Source organism: Salmo salar, chromosome ssa22 (assembly GCF_905237065.1).
Source record: "Salmo salar chromosome ssa22, Ssal_v3.1, whole genome shotgun sequence".
Taxonomy (NCBI): domain Eukaryota; kingdom Metazoa; phylum Chordata; class Actinopteri; order Salmoniformes; family Salmonidae; genus Salmo; species Salmo salar.
The window spans coordinates 25,387,501-25,407,890 of NC_059463.1; the positions used below are offsets into that span (position 1 = coordinate 25,387,501).

Sequence of the window (20,390 nt, forward strand, 5' to 3'; positions counted from 1 at the left end):
GCTGGCTGCCGTGTTTACACATGTAGCACTAACCACAAACAACAAGCATGCATCATGTTGTCTTTTCTCTTCTCTTTGTTTTGTCTAGTCTGTTCTTCTCCCCCCCCCCCGTTCTCCCAACTCTTCCCACTTTGTATGTGGGCCAAGACTAACTTAGACTAACAGGTGGGGGACATCTTGATGGTGTGTGCTGTCTGGTCGCTCCGATATACGCCTGACTCCACACACACACACAGTAATGAGTCAGTGTGGCTGGAGAGCAGATTCTCTAATAGGAGAAGAATGTGGAGTGCTGCGTGTCTGTGGCCCCTTTTCCACTGCAGCCAGGCACACATTCACACTGTTTCCTGCCCTGGGGTCTTCCTTTGTCTTTCCCTCCTCTCTCTCTATCCTAATGGACACTGGTATAAAGGGATCCATACTCTTATACTCTCTCTTTCTTTCTGTCTTCATCTTTCTTTTCTCTTTTTTTCCCCTTTCTCTCTCTTTCCCTTTTTCCTTTCCTCATTTTCTTCTCCTCCTCTTTCCTCTACTATTTCTCCTTCTCTTCTTCATGTCTCATGCAGTCATCTTCCTCAGGGCCAGTGCCTGGGTTTAGTCAGGTCTAGTGTTGCTCTGTAATGGGCTTTCAATTAGTAATGTGGTTGTCCAGTAAAGCAGGACACCAGGTCCACACACATCCAGTACTGTGTGAGTCAGACAGTCAGACATAGTTAGCCAGGGTTATTACTGAGGAAATGGAGGTGGTTAAGGAGAAGTGTCTCTCTCTAACTGGTACGGAGGGAAACACACACACACACACACACACACACACACACACACACACACACACACACACACACACACACACACACACACACACACACACACACACACACACACACACACACACACACACACACACACACACACAGAGCACAGTTTAAACCAAGCCTCGGCCCGACTCCCAGTTAATGGAACTCTTAACTAGGCGAGGAGCAACTTTAAACAAATCAAGACAGAACTTTAAAAATCACATTGAAATACTTTAACCTTGAAATCTCCTCTTGCCAACGCACCAGGCGCTTTTTTCATCTGTTAAATGTTTGAGTGTTTGATAGTTTGAGGTCTATAGCAGAACCCGCGCGGGAATTAATGTCATTCATATGCCCCGCGGAAATTACTTTTGAAATGCATATAATCTAAAACATGCAAATGAGGCTGGCTTTATGCTCCCTGTTTAATATGAATGATCATTTTGTGAATACCTATTATTACTGCGTACATTTCTCCAATTATATTGTTCTTTTTTGTCACTTTTGCATACGGACAGGCGCGTGCACATACACACGCACGTGTGCACACAACACGCTGACACACACAACACGCTCACACACACACAACACGCTCACACACACACAATACACTCACACACACAACACGCTCACACACACAACACGCTCACACACACACACAACACGCTGACACACACAACACGCTGACACACACAACACAACACGCTGACACACACAACACGCTCACACACACAACACGCTCACACACACAACACGCTCACACACACACAACACGCTCACACACACACAACACGCTCACACACACAACACGCTCACACACACAACACGCTCACACACACATGGTTTGCGGTGGTATATCTTTTTGATGTGGGTATTTTAATGAGGAGTAATAAGGATGGTAATGACATAGTCCACACCTCTTCCTCTCTCCCATGGCGTTATGGTAAATGATTGGGGTGAAGAGGATGGGTGTGGGTTCTGATTTAAAAATGAAATAAACCAACGTTTCACAGCGTGGCCGCAATTTCATCCTCCAAAAAATACTTTTTTCTTAATTACAAGTGAAAATCACAAGACATGCAATACAAGTTGTTCTTGGTGAATTTTGAATTAGCAAAGTGAAATATTAATGTGTTTTAAAAGTGAACAGTGATGTTTAGTTTGTCTTTCTCTCCTTCATCCCTTGCTTCTTGTGATAAAGCCCTCAGCCGGGAAATGAATGTCCTTTCTCAATTGAATTGAAGGCATCCCTTTTTCAAATGAATTACTCTATTCATTTATTTATATTGCACCATCAATTATTCTATTAATATTAGTAGGTTTCAAATTAGTAGTACTTCTCTCCGTATTCTCTCTACTCCTATTAATTAGCATGCATATCACTTTAACAAAGATTTTTCTTTCTCTTCTAAATGATAAAAGATACATTTTTTTATTCATTGAGAACCGCCTTAGAAAGTATTAATATTTTAGTTTTGCCCCAAAAGACAAAAACTTGGAGAAAAGCGAAAAGGAATCGCAGAAAACTAACAATTACCAGAATAACAATATAGACTGTCACTACTGAGTATGTCTGCTTGTGGTGCTTTTTCCCTTTTGAGGTGTAAAAAACAGAGGAAAGTACTGTGTGTGTAGGGGTGGGTGGAGATATCATCTTGTTCTGACACTTTTTGGATATGGTGTGTGAATTAATTAGTGCAGTGATGCCTTGGACCAAGTTCAAAAGTACTAAAATTCAATTAATTTGAAAAGTGGACATGCTATCATTTTCCCCGCATGTCTCCTTTAAAGTCTGCCCTGTTTTTATTACGGACTTATTCAATTATATTTGATTAAACCCTCTCTGATCCAATCTATTAATTAACTGGGAAATGCAAAGTGACCGACTTGAAAGCAGATGAATAAAATTATATCATGTCCTTTTATTAAAACATTTTACGTCCTCGTTTTTTAAATCCCACTTCAGCACTTTATAAAGTCAGTTTTCCGCCCGTTTCCAGGTGAAATAAAATCAGTGTATTTGTTTTAACTACCTCGTAACCATTTTGATTTGGTAAATAAAAATCCGTTTTTGCCTCAGGCATTTGACAAGCACAATTACATTAATGAATATAGCTGAGTACAGCCTCGTTTCCACAATGGGGGAAAAAAAGCTAAATGTCCAGAATTGTACATAGTATTCCTACACAAATAATGAAAGGTTGATTCATCTGCGTAATTAAGTTTATGGAGTTGCCACAGTGGAATGTGTAGGATATCCAGGTCAATATTTGCAGAGGGATGTAGTACTTTCAGGAGCAAGGATCTGATGAGTCCACAAGGCAAAGAGAAGGCTAACTCAATTTTTCACACAAGTGATCCATTCATACAGCAAGCCTTGTATTGGACTGGAGGAAAGATCATATCACACTGCTTGTTCCACATGGAGAGATATGTTGAATATATGAAAGGCTGTGACAACATTTATAAAAAGCACATTTATTCCTGACAGGCTAATGTGACAGTTACTTAGACAACAAGCAGGCAGACGTTTAACCCTGAAACAAAGGGGGATTCAGTTTGGTTTAGAAGCCTTCTATTTTATAACTTAAAGTGGAGAGAGCTTTCTTCAGAGATAAACAAAACCAAACACACTTTGACAGGCGTGACACATACAAACACACACACACACACACAGGCGATGGGAGCGAGCCGCTCTCTAATGCAGGATGCTTTAGTACCACCCATCTTCTGTCAGTCTTTTGATTCATGTGACACCTGTCACTCTCCAACGCTGTAATATGCACACACACACACACACCCCCACACAAACCACACACACACACACCCACACAAACCACACACACACACACCCACACAAACCACACACACACACCCCCACACAAACCACACACACCCACACAAACCACACACACACACACCCACACAAACCACACACACACACACCCACACAAACCACACACACACACACCCACACAAACCACACACACACACCCCCACACAAACCACACACACACACACACACAAAACCACACACACACATACCCACACAAACCACACACACACACACCCACACAAACCACACACACACACACCCACACAAACCACACACACACACACCCACACAAACCACACACACACACACCCACACAAACCACACACACACACACACCCACACAAACCACACACACACACACCCACACAAACCACACACACACACACACCCACACAAACCACACACACACACACCCACACAAACCACACACACACACCCACACAAACCACACAAACCACACACACACACACCCACACAAACCACACACACACACCCACACAAACCACACAAACCACACACACACACACCCACACAAACCACACACACACAAACACATCAGGATCTGTCTCTTTCTTTCTGACTTTTTCTTCCTTCATTGCTTTCTTGCTTCCCTGATTTTTATCATTCTTCATTTTCACAGTGTACTAGCTATCATTTTGTTTTGTATCACAGAGATCTGGATAACAGTTTTGATTGAGTACCACGTGGCCCTCAGTTTAACCTCTCCTCTTTTTCACAATCACACCACACTCTGTCTCAGCCATCATCCCTCTCTTCTTCCCCCCTCCCTGCCCACCCTCATAGTCATCCCCCTAACTCACCCACCTCTCCAACATCCCCCCCTCTCTCTCTCTCTCTCTCTCTCTCTCTCTCTCTCCATCTGAAGGTCATTCTAATAAAGGCGTCTCGTAGGATCTAGCTGCTAATTGCTCCCCCTCCCTAACCTCTGTTCTCTCTCTCTCTCCCCCTCTCTCTCCCCCTCCCTAACCTCTGTTCTCTCTCTCTCTCTCTCCCCCTCTCCCCCTCCCTAACCTCTGTTCTCTCTCTCTCTCCCCCTCTCCCCCTCCCTAACCTCTGTTCTCTCTTTCTCTCTCTCTCCCCTTCTCTCCCCCTCCCTAACCTCTGTTCTCTCGCTCTCTCTCTCCCCCCTCTACCCCCTCCCTAACCTCTGTTCTCTCTCTCTCTCTCCCCCTCTACCCCCTCCCTAACCTCTGTTATCTCTCTCTCTCTCCCCCCTCTACCCCCTCCCTAACCTCTGTTCTCTCTCTCTCCCCCTCTACCCCTCCCTAACCTCTGTTATCTCTCTCTCTCCCCCTCTCTCCCCCTCCCTAACCTCTGTTCTCTCTCTCTCTCTCCCCCCTCTACCCCCCTCCCTAACCTCTGTTATCTCTCTCTCTCCCCCTCTCTCCCCTCTCTAACCTCTGTTCTCTCTTTCTCTCTCTCTCCCCCCTCTCTACCCCCTCCCTAACCTCTGTTCTCTCTCTCTCCCCCTCTCCCCCTCCCTAACCTCTGTTCTCTCTCTCTCTCCCCTCTCTCCCCCTCCCCCCAACCTCTGTCCTTTCTCTCTCTCCCCCTCTCTCCCCCCTCCCTAACCTCTGTTCTCTCTCTCTCCCCCCCTCTCTACCCCCCTCCCTAACCTCTGTTCTCTCTCTCTCTCTCCCCCTCTCTACCCCCCTCCCTAACCTCTTTTCTCTCTCTCTCCTCCTCTCTCCCCCCTCCCTAACCTCTGTTCTCTCTCTCTCTCTCTCTCTCCCCTCTCTCTCTCCCCTCTCTCCCCCCTCCCTAACCTCTGTTCTCTCTCTCTCTCTCTCCCTCTCTCTCTCTCCTCCTCTCTACCCCCCTCCCTAACCTCTGTTCTCTCTCTCTCCCTCCCCTCTCTCTCTCCCCCTCTCTCCCCCCTCCCTAACCTCTGTTCTCTCTCTCTCTCTCTCTCCCCCTCTCTCTCTCTCTCTCCCCCTCTCTACCCCCCTCCCTAACCTCTGTTCTCTCTCTCCCCCTCTCTCTCTCTCTCTCTCTCCCCTCTCTATCCCCCTCCCTAACCTCTGTTCTGCCATGTTAAATACAATCTGGGTATTAACACTGTGGACTGTCATAGCCTGCCCTTACCCTGCTATTACCCCCTAATACTGGAAAAGGAGGGAGGGAGAGAGGGGGGGGGGCAGAGGGTGAGAGAGGGGGGACAGAGGGGATTATTCATTCTCATGATCACAAGAGGATGTTCAACCGGCCGATGTCTTGACCCTTATTCCTCACACACACACACACACACACACACACACACACACACACACACACACACACACACACACACACACACACACACACACACACACACACACATTGCACACACATTGCACACGTTCACATTCCACACACACAACACACACATGCACGCTCACACTAATAACCCTCAATTCTTCAGAGTGTAGGACTCGTGATTTTACCTAAGATAAATGAGGTGTGTGAGAGGCCTGCTCCTTCTCCAAATATTTGTCTGTGTGTAGCTGTGTGTGTGCATTCGTGTGTGTGTGTGTGTGTGTGTGTGTGTGTGTGTGTGTGTGTGTGTGTGTGTGTGTGTGTGTGTGTGTGTGTGTGTGGCAAGCTCCACTCCCAGCTAGCACAAAACGTTCTGAGAACCATATGTTTCTTAAGTGGGAATTTCAGTACTTCAGCATAACGTTTCCTCCAGGTTTCCTCATGGTTCAATTTAAAGTCATGTTCTCAGAACATTAACAAACTTTACAAAAAAACACAAGAATACATTAGTAACGTTCAAAGAATATTCAAAGAATATTATTTAAGAACATATACATTCCATTCTCAGCATTAACAAACATTTCTCTATCCTCTATCTTGGTAAGTGTGTTCAGGTGTGTTGGCCCACTAATTGGCCACACCTGATCTTAATGAGTGCTTGTTTCCTTTGAAATGGGTTCTATTTGGATAGACTGAAATGAACAGCTTTGTATGTTTAAAGAAATACAGTATGCTAGCTCCATCCTGGTGTTGCAGGAGACTAATTCCATGGATAGAGAACGACTAATTCCATGGATAGAGAACGACTAATTCCATGGATAGAGAACGACTAATTCCATGGATAGAGAACGACTAATTCCATGGATAGAGAACGACTAATTCCATGGATAGAGAACGGATAGAGAACCCATGGATAGAGAACGACTAATTCCATGGATAGAGAACGACTAATTCCATGGATAGAGAACGACTAATTCCATGGATAGAGAACGACTAATTCTATGGATAGAGAATAGAAGATCATAGGTTTGACACTGTGCTACAAAAAAAGAAATGTGTTTGCACGATTAATTTCCATGTGTCCTATCTGTGCTTGGAGTTCAAAACGGTTAACCTAAGCTAGCAGTGTTATTAAAAGTCTCATTGAAACATGTTCTCAGAACATTAATTAATTATTTTTAAATAACCTATCATTTACGTTCTCTTTAATAAAACCTTCCAGGAAAACTTCCAGGGTTCCCACAACTTCCATGGAACCAAATATGCTAGCTGGGCTTTTAGCAGTCTACGGGGCAGACTGGTAAATCACTTACTGCACTCTAAAAAGAGGGGTCGGGGTTGAGGAAGGAGTGAATGTTTGCCTGGGTCACTCACACACACACACGGAGTGATCTCATCTGTGTGGAATGTGGTGTGTGTTTACCTATGGCTCCTAAGCCCACCTGACTGAGAGCTCTAATCTTTATGGCCTCGGCAAACAGGGACTTTGTCTTCAAAGAACCACAATCTCACACACACACTCACATGCGGACACACACCCCCACACACATGCTCAGAAAGCCCAAGCACCATATGGCCAGTCCAGACTAGGTTGTGGGTCGGTGCGTGTTCTTTTTTAATGTCAACTTTTTATTATTGTCTCCTTCAGATCAAGGCACACTCCTCTTCTAGCTGGCTCCCTTTCCCTGTCCCTCCTCCTCTACTTCTCTCTCTCTATCTCTACTCTCCTCTTCCCTCTGTCTCTCTCCTCTCCCTTCTCTGTCAGGTCGGTCCCTGGCCTTGATCATTGAATTGTCCTTTAACTACAGTAGATTATTATTGTGACGGTTCGCAATGAAACGTGTTTCCTCACAAGTCTCCTCTCCCATAGGAGAGACGGGGAGGGGAGACAAGGGAAGGGGAGACGAGGGGAGGGGGAGACGGGAGGAGGGGAGGGGAGGGGGAGAGACAGAGGGGAGACAAGGGGAGGGGGAGACACAGGGGAGAGGAGACGAGGGGAGGGGAGACAGGAGGGGAGACAAGGGGAGGGGAGGGGGAGAGACGGGGAGACAAGGGGAGGGGGAGACACAGGGGAGAGGAGACGAGGGGAGGGGGAGACATGGGAGGGAGGGGAGGGGAGGGGGAGAGATGGGGAGGGGGAGACACAGGGGAGGGGAGGGGAGGGGGAGAGATGGGGAGGGGGAGACACAGGGGAGACAAGGGGAGGGGAGGGGAGGGGGAGAGACGGGGAGGGAGACAAGGGGAGGGGGAGAGACGGGGAGGGAGACAAGGGGAGGGGGAGACACAGGGGAGAGGAGACGAGGGGAGGGGGAGACACAGGGGAGAGGAGACCTATTTCAGTACTTGAATTTCTGCGCTCCCAATTCAAGTTAAACTAGGCTACTTCAAGCCCCTTGTATTGTTTAAAATTGCAGGTGAAACATGGAAAACAACATGTATTTGTCATGTTATTTCATTAGCAGATCATATTGTTGTCATTATCTCCAGAATAATTCACATGAATAACGTTGGGTGTTGTGCAATAGTCTATCCTACACAGTTACTCACAGTATACTTGGTGTCCAATCCGAGCCACAAAACATATGAAAACATAAATGTATTACCTTAATGCTTTCTCTGTTAAATCCAAAGAGGACCTGCTGTAAATCAAGCAGACAACAACAGATGATCAATATCAATTAGCTAGGGATATTAGATCTAACGTGGATCCAGGTACAGCTGTCTTCACCCGCGTAATGAATGAGGGACATTCTAGACATTCCTAGCAAACCATTTTTTTTCCCTTTTTTGGGGGGGGTGATAGATCAGCTTTTATATATATATATATACAGAACCAGTCAAAAGTTTGGACACACCTACTTATTCAAGGGTTTTTCTTTATTTTGACTATTTTCTACATTCTAAAATAATAGTGAAGACATCAAAACTATGAAATAACACATATGGAATCAACAAATGAAAATATACTTTATATTTTAGATTCTTCAAAGTAGCCACCCTTTGCCTTGATGACAGCTTTGCACACTCTTGGCATTCTCTCAACCAGCTTCATGAGGTAGTCACCTGGAATGCATTTCAATTAACAGGTGTGCCTTGTTAAAAGTTAATTTGTGGAATTTCTTTCCTTCTTACTGTGATTGAGCTAATCAGTTGTGTTGTGACAAGGTAGAGGTGGTATACAGAAGATAGCCCTATTTGGTAAAAGACCAAGTCCTTATTATGGCAAGAACCCCTCAAATAAGCAAAGAGAAAGAACAGTCCATCATTACTTTAAGATATGAAGGTCAGTCAATGTGGAATATTTCAGGAACTTTGAAAGTTTCTTCAAGTGCAGTTGCAATAACCATCAAGCGCTATGATGAAACTCCCATCTATCTATGAAGACCATCCAGTTTTGATTCCTATTTTCCATATATTTTTCAAAAGTTCTGAACCTACATTTTAAGGACACAGTACATTTTTACATTAGTTATCTTTTTATTTTAATGTCCCAACCTTCAGCTTCACTCAACCCCTCCCATCTATCTCTTAACACTATCCATATTGGATTTCTATTTGCCATATATTTTTCAACTGTGCTGTGATGTTTCACAAAAGCTATCAACATTTCTATTCTCGTAGTTTCTACAGATTGTAAATTAAATAAAAAAATGTTGCTAAGAGTTTTATTATATTATTGATTAATTGACTATGACTTTTCAAACATCGATTGAATATGACTGATCAACATCCACTAGCTAGGGATGTTAGATGTTAGAGTCAATAACTGTCTTCACCGGCATAATGAATGAGACACCAAGATATTCTTGACATTCCTCGTGAAACCCTTTTTTCCAGTACTGGAGAGGTTGTTGCATCACATGCGCTATCACAACAGCTGTTCGTTACTTGACTGTCATTCAGAAAATAACTTCCTGGATCAGATGATGATGTGTGAAACACGTAACTAATCAGCTGGACACCAAATGCACATCCAATATTATGCATAATTACTGAAGAAGCATGTAAATGACAGCTAGGATTTAGGTTTTAAGTATTAAGGTAAGGTGCCTCTTTTGGTTAGAAGCATTCGATTTTGCAATCGCATACATCATTTTGGATTTGTGTGCCCATGAAACTGTTTTCAGCATAAGGAGACATAGTTACACTACATTTCGGAGATCTCTATACAAAAAGATCCAGGATTCTTACAGGGTTCAAGTTCAATGTCTAATTTAACTGATTAATACTTAATATATGATATAACGACAACTTATACTGCCATAAATGCAAGGACAGAAAAGTAATGTTTTATGTCACACGATTTTGGTCAAATCTGTCAAGACACCAACCATGATAAAGGGTTAAACATAGGTTTAAATCAACTTTAATGTTATTGAATATAGCTATGATCCCCCTTATATCTTTATGTAATGACATGAAAAACATTGGCAGATTATCACATTGACACATCAACTGCTGAAACAAGTTGTCTAGTGTAGGAAATCCTGACTGGTACACTAGTTTATAGAAAGACCTTTATATGTTAGACTAAATTAGCTGGGTAAGGCTGGGAAGAGGCCAGGACAGTCTGTCTCTCTCTAGGCCTGAGGCCCTTTGAAGCCATCCAGCCAGCCTGAAAACCCTTGACCCGTAGCTCTCTGCTAACTCCTGTCTGTCTGGCAGCTAATTCAGCTCACATGCTAGCACTGGTTATAAGCCAACAGAGCCTGCGATAGCTAGCATTAGCTTAGCCGTGTGCTAAAGGCTAACTTGCTAGTGTTGGAGAGGGGCCAGTGCAGCCTGAGACAGCTAGCGTTAGCCATATAGCCGCAAGCTAAAGGCCGCTAGCAACCAATCAACTCGCTAAAGAGACAGCTGGGCTGAATGAAGGGATATCCACTCTGTAGCAGATGAGGAAAGAAGAGAGGGGGAGAGAGAGCGATGTCTGAATAATGAGAGAGGGAGTGAGTGGATGAGTACCTGGCCAAGTGTGTGTTTGGGGATTTCTGCTTTCCTCTGACCTCATCCTCTTTTATTGAAGCTAATCTTCAGCAGCTCAAAAATGCCACGCAGATATTCTCTTTTTCTTCTTCCTTTCTTTATTCCCATTGACAGAGGAGAGGAGGACGGGAGCAGGGAGGAGAGGTAGTCGACTGTGCTGCAGTGCTGGTCTTTTGGGTGGTTGAGCACACACACAGAAAAAGAATACTAAGTGTAGCAGTGTGCCATGGCTAGAGAGAGCCCGTGTGTGTGTCCGTGCGTGCATCTCTGTGTATCCCCAGAGCGCCCCCCCCCCCATATAAAAGAGGAATGGTTGAGTGCCCAGTTAAGCAGTCTTCAAGCGAGGATCTCTCCTTTACTGTCAGAACATTCCAGCCCGTCCTAATGGGGAGTAGAGGGAGGAGAGGTTAGGGAGGATCAGCAGGCTGAGTGGACGCGAGAGGGAAGCCTGAGGCCTTTGATGGTGATGGGACAGGCAGGGTACAGGGGAAGTGCAGGGCAGAGAGGGAAATACAGGTTTACTGGCCAGAGACAGCCCATATGGACACACTATTCTCTCTCTCTCTCTCTCTCTCTCACATATACACATGCACACGTACTGTACACAAACACACATACAGACACCTGCCCTCTGGCCTGCGGTCTAGCTCACATAAACACACCCTGTCCTTCCTCTGGTGACTCAAACAAACAAAGAACCGGCGTTCATTTATCTACACACCCGCATGTACGCACATACACGTACAGGTCTCAGAGTAGAGAAAACTGCATTCAAACACAAAGCTGTTTGTTTATTTTAGATACACATTTCTGGAATGCACACTCTGTTTCAGAAAATATAGAAGAAGCCTGACAACACAGCAGAATGCTGGAGAGCAGAGCAGCCTTCATGCTGGTGGTAGGTTCTCAATATGTGGCTTTTTCTAGCTGCCCTTAGGGACTAGTGTTTGGGTGAGAGTGTGTTTATGGTATTATCTGCATGAGTTGGGTGACTGGGTTATCTAAATGCTGTGGCGTTTATATTTACCAGGGTTAGAGATGCTCTAGTGAACCTCAGACTTGAGATCCAGTACGCGTGCTCTCACACACACACACACACACACACACACACACACACACACACACACACACACACACACACACACACACACACGCCTGTGACTGAGTTTCAGTTTGTATGTTTGTAGTAGAGCAGAACTGTAATCTGCACACTCCACTGAGGGGCTCTGTTTCAGTGGCCTGAAGGAGAGAGAGCGGGAGACAGAAAGAGAAGGGGGGCACAGACTGAAAATGGTAGAGCCGGTGTGGTGATAGACAACGAGAGAGAGAGACAGACAGAGAGAGATGTGGAGATGTGTTGGCACAGACCCCACACCCCTCCCTTCTCCCTCCTCCTCCCTCCTCCTCCCTCCCTAGTTCCCTGTATTAATAAGCAGTGTTCCTGGGAGCTGATGCAAGGCGAGGAAACAGTCATTCAGGGAGCAGTATAAATATTCCCACATGAGGCTTAACATGATAAAGACTTAATAACCCAGTAAGCTGCTGTAAACACACACACAGACATACATACACACCCACGCATACACTTCACATATACACACACACACACACACATACGGGGAGGGGGAGGAGTTGACTGCAGGTGTGCAGGAGTTGAGCCAATCAGATATGTGCCACAGAGAGGCATCTGAACCTGTCCTGAAAGAGAACAAGGGATGAGATAGAAGACGACAAAGAAAGACGAAAAGCGAGGGAAAGATTAATGGAAAGATGAAGGTAAAAAAAAACTGACAGTGGGTTAGGATTTGGAGCGGGGGTTAGCAGGGGGATTCCATTGTGTACTATCACATACTTTATTGTTGTAATATGTTGTTGTAGTGTATTGAAACATCATATTGGTGTCTTACATATGGTTCTAGTGGTCAGTACTGTTGTATTACTTCAAGCTGTGATGTGTGTCGTTGACAAAAACCTACACTTCATTCCTGTTCTGGAGCTGCAAATCTTAACCAGTTTGTCAACAACCTATCTGCCTCCCAAGAGAATGTGTCTGACAGTGTGTGTGAGAGAGAGTTATGATAATGAAGAGAAAATTCTGGAAGGATACTGGCCTGTCTCCAGTGCTCCCAGACAGCTAGCCAGTGATCCTGGTATTGTGAGCCGTAGGACAGGGATGGCATTACGGAGGGATAGGGCTGGGAGACCAGACTTGATCTGGTAGCCATCTTATGAGTGTTGATCACTCATACAGGGTTATCAGTGCCTGTGGGTGGGACGCACCCGCAGCCACCCGTCTCCTCCTCCCTGCGTTGTGCTATTCAAGGCCTTTTAGCAGATTCTTACTAGGGTTGTAAAGGGAGGGTATATTAATGGAAACTTTTTAGCTTTCAAGTTTTTTTTACCTTTGTAAGAGGACATCTAGTGGCCTTTCTGTGTACTTCAGATGATCACAGGTGTAATTATCTCTGGCCCTGTGTGTACTTCAGATGATCACAGGTGTAATTATCTCTGGCCCTGTGTGTACTTCAGATGATCACAGGTGTAATTATCTCTGGCCCTGTGTGTACTTCAGATGATCACAGGTGTAATTATCTCTGGCCCTGTGTGTACTTCAGATGATCACAGGTGTAATTATCTCTGGCCCTGTGTGTACTTCAGATGATCACAGGTGTAATTATCTCTGGCCCTGTGTGTGGCCTTATCACATAAAATATATAAAATAATAAAAAAAATATGATTTTAAATAAACATTGAATTACAAAGATGTAAAACATTATCCGAAATATAAACCTTCAACATAGGGGGAACCATTGGTGTTTAATAGGAGGATTTCAGCATGAAATATCCTTTATATTGTTTTTTTTATAGACTTTTATTTATTTGACTATGTCAATATGTCTGTTTTAAATGTTTTGGTGTCGACCTGTTCCTGGAGAGCTACCCCGCTGCAGAATATCTCTCCAACACCAGTTTTAACTAACCTGATTCAGTTTATCAACCAGGTAATTATTACAATCACATGTGCTAGATCAGGGTTGGAGCTAAAACCAACAGGACGGTAGTTCTCCAGGAACAGGATTGGAGAGCTCTGGTCTAGTGGATAGACCATATGGTCGATAAAAGTTAAAATTATAATAGATCAAATTAATACTTTATATGAATACGTTTGTTTTAAGTAATTCAAGTATAAATTACCAAAGTTACCATAGATTACCTGTTAATTAACAAAATTGCAGAAGATTCCATTAACTTTGGGAAATGACTGGTAGCTTTGCAACCCTAGTTCTAACTAAGGAGCCATTGCAGCAGCTACCTGTAGCAACAGGACATATTGGAAGATCCACCCAGCTTCATCAATTACACATGAGGACCTGCTCATACTAGAGAGAGAAACAGAGAGAAGTGTGTGTCGGCGTATATTACTCTAGCAGGGTGTTTCTCTCTCTCTCTTTCTCTCGCTGTCCTATAGCTGCGGCGTGTTCAGTCCCATCCTCTCTCTCTTCTCCTCCATCCCAACTAAAAGGGAGAAGAACACTTTATTCCCCCTCCATCCCAAACACATGATGTATCTCTCTGATCTGTACACCTCCTCCCTTTTCTCTCCCTCCCTCCCTCTTCCTCCATCTATCCATCCCTCCCTCTCTCCAGGGTAGTGGGAATGCCTCGCTCAGGTCAGGGGTTCAGCTGCAGGGGGTTTGGTGTGTGTGTGTGTGTGTGTAACAGGTCAGGGCAGGCCTCTGCACAGGAAGCTCTTCTGCTCTGCCAGAAACACTTAAAGCGGTGTGTGTGCTGCATTGTCTGTCTCACAGCTCTAATCAAAGGTAGATTTATGCCTGTGCCTCTCCTCTGACCTCCTATTACTATAGCTATATACACCCATTATAGGATATGACATAGTACACACCCATTAGAGCACCATAGTGTACCACACAGCCCTGTGTGTGTGTGTGATTGTTCATGCGTACGCGTGTGTCTACCTGTACAAAAGTGACAGGTCCCTCCTTCAACCCTTGTTCACCTTCATACTCTCTCTGCAAACTCTCTCTCTCTTTCTCTCTATCTCTTCCACTCCTGGAGTTATGTGGTAGAGAGAGAGGCAGTGATAGCTAGTAGACAGTGATTCATGGTTAGAGAGGCGTATGAAGCGTCTGCTGTGGGATGAAGTCAATGAGCTGTACAGTCTGGAGGAAACTCAATCTGTGCCTGAAGACCCTTAAAGACCTTCTAATGCACTCAGCACAGCATAGGAGCAGCTACTATACCTGTTCTGGAGGGAGGGAGGGAGGGAGACTACTGGCCACACATACCTGTCTTAACGTCACACAGAGAGAAAGAGAAAGAGAGAGAGAGAGAGAGAGAGAGAGAGAGAGAGAGAGGAGAGGTAGTGAGCTCATGAGCTCCTGAGTTCTTCTGCAAAAATATAGAGTTAGAGTTGGATAAATGTAGTTAAACTTGAATGTTTTCACAAGAACTTATACAGGATACTAACCTCAACATCAAAACCTTAAATCCAAATCACAATTCCACACCTAAAACCTTGATTTTGGACAAAATTACTTGAACGGACTATCACTACCAAGGACTATCAAAAACAAAACTTCTAACAAACCAAAACCTGCAGAAGAAACACAGTGGAAACCTGGAAATACCATCCAACACAACACTGAGTGAGTAATGTTCAGTCTGAACCTACTTCTGAAGCAAAAAATAAAAGACAATAATCCCACCTCCTCTTAACAGCCTCCCTGTCAGCTCCCCGATAGCTCTCCTGACAACCCCCACACATCCACTGAGGACATACAAAAGCCAGAGATTGTGCCCCTCATTGACTCAAAAGCTGTCATCAATGCAAAGGGTGGCTACTTTGAAGAATCTCAAATCTCAAATATATTTTGATTTGTTTAACACTTTATTTGGTTACTACATGATTCCGTATGTGTTATTTCATAGTTTTGATGTCTTCACTATTATTCTACAATGTAAAAAATTGTAAAAATAAAGAAAACCCTGGAATGAGTAGGTGTGTCCAACCTTTTGACAGTAGTCAAATGTTGTCTGTTGTCACGTCCTGACCATAGAGAGCTCGTATTTGTCTATGGTAGAGTAGGTCAGAGCGTGACTGGGGGGTTTTGTCTAGTTTATTTATTTTCTATGTTGTGTTCTAGGTTATTTTTTCTATGTTGGGTTTTTTGTCTAGTTTACATTTTCTATGTTGTGTTCTAGGTTCTTTTTTTCTAGGTTGGGGTTTTCGTATGATTCCCAATTAGAGGCAGCTGGTCATCGTTGTCTCTAATTGGGGATCATATTTAAGTTGTTGTTTTTCCCACTAGTGTTTGTGGGAGATTATTTTGAGTTTATGCATGTAGCACCACTTCGTCACGGTTTGTTGTTTTTGTTTGTAGTTTATTGTCTGTCTTGCATAGTTTCACATAGAAATAAAGATGTGGAACGATACGCATGCTGCGCCTTGGTCTCTTTCATACGACATCCGTGACAGAATCTCCCACCACCAAAGGACCAAGCAGTGTGCCCAGGAGGAGCAGGGATCCTGGGCCCGGGATAGAAGAGAGTGGAGGACATCCTGGACCTGGGAGGAGGTAATGGCAGGGAACAAGATCCTGCCATGGAAGCAGGCGGAGACAGCGAGAGAGGAACGGCGACGATACGAGGAACTAGCACGGCAACGACAGAAGCTCGGTGCGCACTGTGCCTGCGCCCCGCATTTGCTGGGCTAAAGTGAGCATTCAACCAGGACGGGTTGTGCCGGCTCAGCGCTCCTGGTCTCCGGTGCGTCTCCTCAGTCCAGGATATCCTGCAACAGCTCTACGCACTGTGTCGCCAGTGCGCCTCCACAGCCCAGTGTGTCCTGTGCCAGCGCCCCAAACTTGCCGGGCTAAAGTGAGCATTCAGCCAGGACGGGTTGTGCCAGCTCTACGCTCCAGACCTCCAGTGCGCCTTCACGGTCCAGTATATCCTGCACCGGTTCTACGCACCAGGTCTCCAGTGCGCCTCCACAGCCCAGTACGTCCTGTGCCTGCTCTCCGCACTCTCTCTGAAGTGCGTGTCCTCAGTCAGATATGTCCTGTGCCTGCTCCCCGCACTCTCCCTGAAGTGCGTGTTCCCAGTCAGGTATGTCCTGTGCCTCCTCCTCGCACTCGCCCTGAAGTGCATGTCACCAGTCTGATGCCACCTGTCCTGACTCCACGCACTAGGCCTCCAGTGCGCCTGCCCAGTACGGTGACGTTCCCCAGTCCAGAGCTCCCGGCGACGGTCCCCAGTCCAGAGCTCCCGGCGACGGTCCCCAGCCCAGAGCCTCCACCGATGCTGGCGGGTTCGCAGGATGAGAGGGTTCTTCGTCCCGCACCAGAGCCGCCTCCTATGCTGGCGGGTTCGCAGGATGAGAGGGTTCGTCGTCCCGCACCAGAACCGCCTCTGATGCGGGATGAGAAGGTTCTTCGTCCTGCACCAAAGCCGCTACCAACACTAGACACCCCCCCCCCAACCCTCCCTTTTGGTTGCAGGTTTTGTGGCCGGAGTCCGCACCTTTGGGGGGGGGGGGGGGAGTACTGTCACGTCCTGACTATAGAGAGCTCGTATTTTTCTATGGTAGAGTAGGTCAGAGCGTGACTGGGAGTTTTTGTCTAGTTTATTTATTTTCTATGCTGTGCTCTAGGTAGTTTTTTCTATGTTGGGTTTTTTGTCTAGTTTACATTTTCTATGTTGTGTTCTAGGTTCTTTTTTCTAGGTTGGGGTTTTCATATGATTCCCAATTAGAGGCAGCTGGTCATCGTTGTCTCTAATTGGGGATCATATTTAAGTTGTTGTTTTTCCCACTAGTGTTTGTGGGAGATTATTTTGAGTTTATGCATGTAGCACCTCTTTGTCACGGTTTGTTGTTTTTGTTTATAGTTTGTCTGTCTTGCATAGTTTCACATAGAAATAAAGATGTGGAACGATACGCACGCTGCGCCTTCTCTTTCATACGACATCCGTGACAACTGTTTGCTGATGATCTGGTGCTTCTGTCCCCAACCAAGGAGGGCCTACAGCAGCACCTAGATCTTCTGCACAGATTCTGTCAGACCTGGGCCCTGACAGTAAATCTCAGTAAGACACAAATAATGGTGTTCCAAAAAAGGTCCAGTTGCCAGGACCACGAATACAAATTCCATCTAGACACCGTTGCCCTAGAGCACACAAAAAATGATATATACCTCGGCCTTAACATCAGCGCCACAGGTAACTTCCACGATCTGAGAGACAAGGTAAGAAAAGCCTTCTATGCCATCAAAATGAACATAAAAATCCTCATACCAATTAGGATCAATAAAAATACTTGAATCAGTTATTGAACCCATTGCCTTTTATGGTTGTGAGGTCAGGGGTCCGATATCCAACCAAGAATTCACAAAATTGGACAAATACCAAATTGAGACTCTGCAAACAGAATTCTGCAAAAAAGATTCTCTGTGTACAACTTAACCTCTTGGGGCTAGGTGGGACGCTAGCGTGCCACCCGTGGTGCACTCCATCAACAGCAGGTGCATTTCAAGAGCGGCAAATTTGAATCCAAATAAATGTCAAAATTCAAATTTTTCAAAAATACAACTATGTTACACCATTTGAAAGATAAACATCTCCTTAATCTAACCACGTTTTACGATTTCAAAAAGGTTTTACGGCGAAAGCATAAATTTAGAGTATGTTAGGACAGTACATTTACAAGAGTTGTGTGTAATGTTTTGTCAAGTCAAAGACAGGGTCACCAAAACCATAAAACCAGCTAAAATGATACACTAACCTTTTACAATCTCCATCAGATGACACTCCTAGGACATTATGTTAGACAATGCATGCATTTTTAGTTCTATCAAGTTGATATTTATATCCAAAAACAGCGTTTTACTATGGCATTGATGTTGAGGAAATCGTTTCCCTCCAATAACCGGCAGTCAAGTCAGCGTCACAAATTAAATAATTAAAATTAGAAAACATTGGTAAAATATTATATTGTCATTTAAAGAATTATAGATTTACATCTTTTGAACGCAATCAACTTGCCAGATTTAAAAATAACCTTACTGGGAAATCACACTTTGCAATAATCTGAGCACTGTGCCCAGAAAAATACGCGTTGCGATACAGACTAGACGTCATGTTGGGGAGATCTAAAATCGAAAATACTATGTAAATAATCCATTACCTTTGATTCTCTTCATCAGATGTCACTTCCAGGTATCACAGGTCCATAACGAATGTAGTTTTGTTCAAAAAAGCTCATCATTTATGTCCAAAAATCTCCGTCTCGTTAGCACATGATGTAAGCCAGCCGGACTTCTCGTCATGAACGAGGGGAAAAAATATATTTCCGTTCGTTCAAACATGTCAAACGTTGTATAGCATAAATCATTAGGGCCTTTTTTAACCAGAACATGAATAATATTCAAGGTGGACGAATGCATACTCTTTTATAACGTATTGGAACGAGGGTACCCAACATGAAGTAGCGCGCCAGGTGTCTAATGGGACATCATCGTTCCATGGCTCTTGTTCGGTCAGATCTCCCTCCAGAAGACTCAAAACACTTTGTAAAGGCTGGTGACATCTAGTGGAAGCAATAGGAAGTGCCAAAATATTCCTAAACCCCTGTGTTTTTCAATGGGATAGGTTTAAAGTCAATACAACACATCAGGTATCCACTTCCTGTCAGAAAATGTCTCAGGGTTTTGCCTGCCAAATGAGTTCTGTTATACTCACAGACACCATTCAAACAGTTTTGGAAACTTTAGAGTGTTTTCTATCCATATATAATAAGTATATGCATATTGTAGTTACTGGGTAGGATTAGTAACCAGATTAAATCGGGTACATTTTTTTTATCCAGACGTGCAAATGCTGCCCCCTAGACCCAACAGGTTAAAACACCAAATAAGCTTACAGAGCAAAATTAGGCCGATTCACTCTAATGATCAAAATCCAGAAAAGAGACGTTCGATTCTACAACCACCTAAAAGGAAGCGATTCCTAAACCTTCCATAACAAAGCCATCACCTACAGAGAAATTAACCTGGAAAAGAGCCCTCTAAGCAAGCTGGTCCCATTCACAAACACAAACAGACCCCACAGAGCCCCAGGATAGCAACACAATTAAACCCAACCAAATCATGCGAAAACAAAAAGATAAAATTATTCAGCCCCTTTACTTTCAGTGCAGCAAACTCTGTCCAGAAGTTCAGTGAGGATCTCTGAATGATCCAATGTTGACCTAAATGACTAATGATGATAAATAGAATCCACCTGTGTGTAATCAAGTCTCCGTATGAATGCACCTGCTCTGTGATAGTCTCAGAGGTCCGTTTAAAGCGCAGAGAGCATCATGAAGAACAAGGAACACACCAGGCAGGTCCGAGATACTGTTGTGGAGAAGTTTAAAGCCGGATTTGGATACAAAAATATTTCCCAAGCGATAATATTGAAATGGAAGGAGTATCAGACCACTGCAAATCTACGAAGACCCGGCC

At 44.4% G+C, this 20,390-nt stretch overlaps 1 protein-coding gene across 6 annotated transcripts in view; it reads left to right on the forward strand.

Annotated features, from left to right (window-relative positions):
- foxp4 (forkhead box P4) overlaps window positions 1-20,390 on the forward strand; it is a 178,592-nt gene that overhangs the window by 42,752 nt on the left and 115,450 nt on the right. Inside the window, exon 1 of one of the 6 annotated variants that reach the window (XM_014166820.2) lies at window positions 15,261-15,536. The exons of the other annotated variants lie outside the window; for them this stretch is intronic. The gene's annotated coding sequence lies outside the window, so the exon portion shown is untranslated. Of the gene's footprint in view, window positions 1-15,260; window positions 15,537-20,390 lie in introns of those variants that run through there. 6 annotated transcript variants of the gene reach the window in all.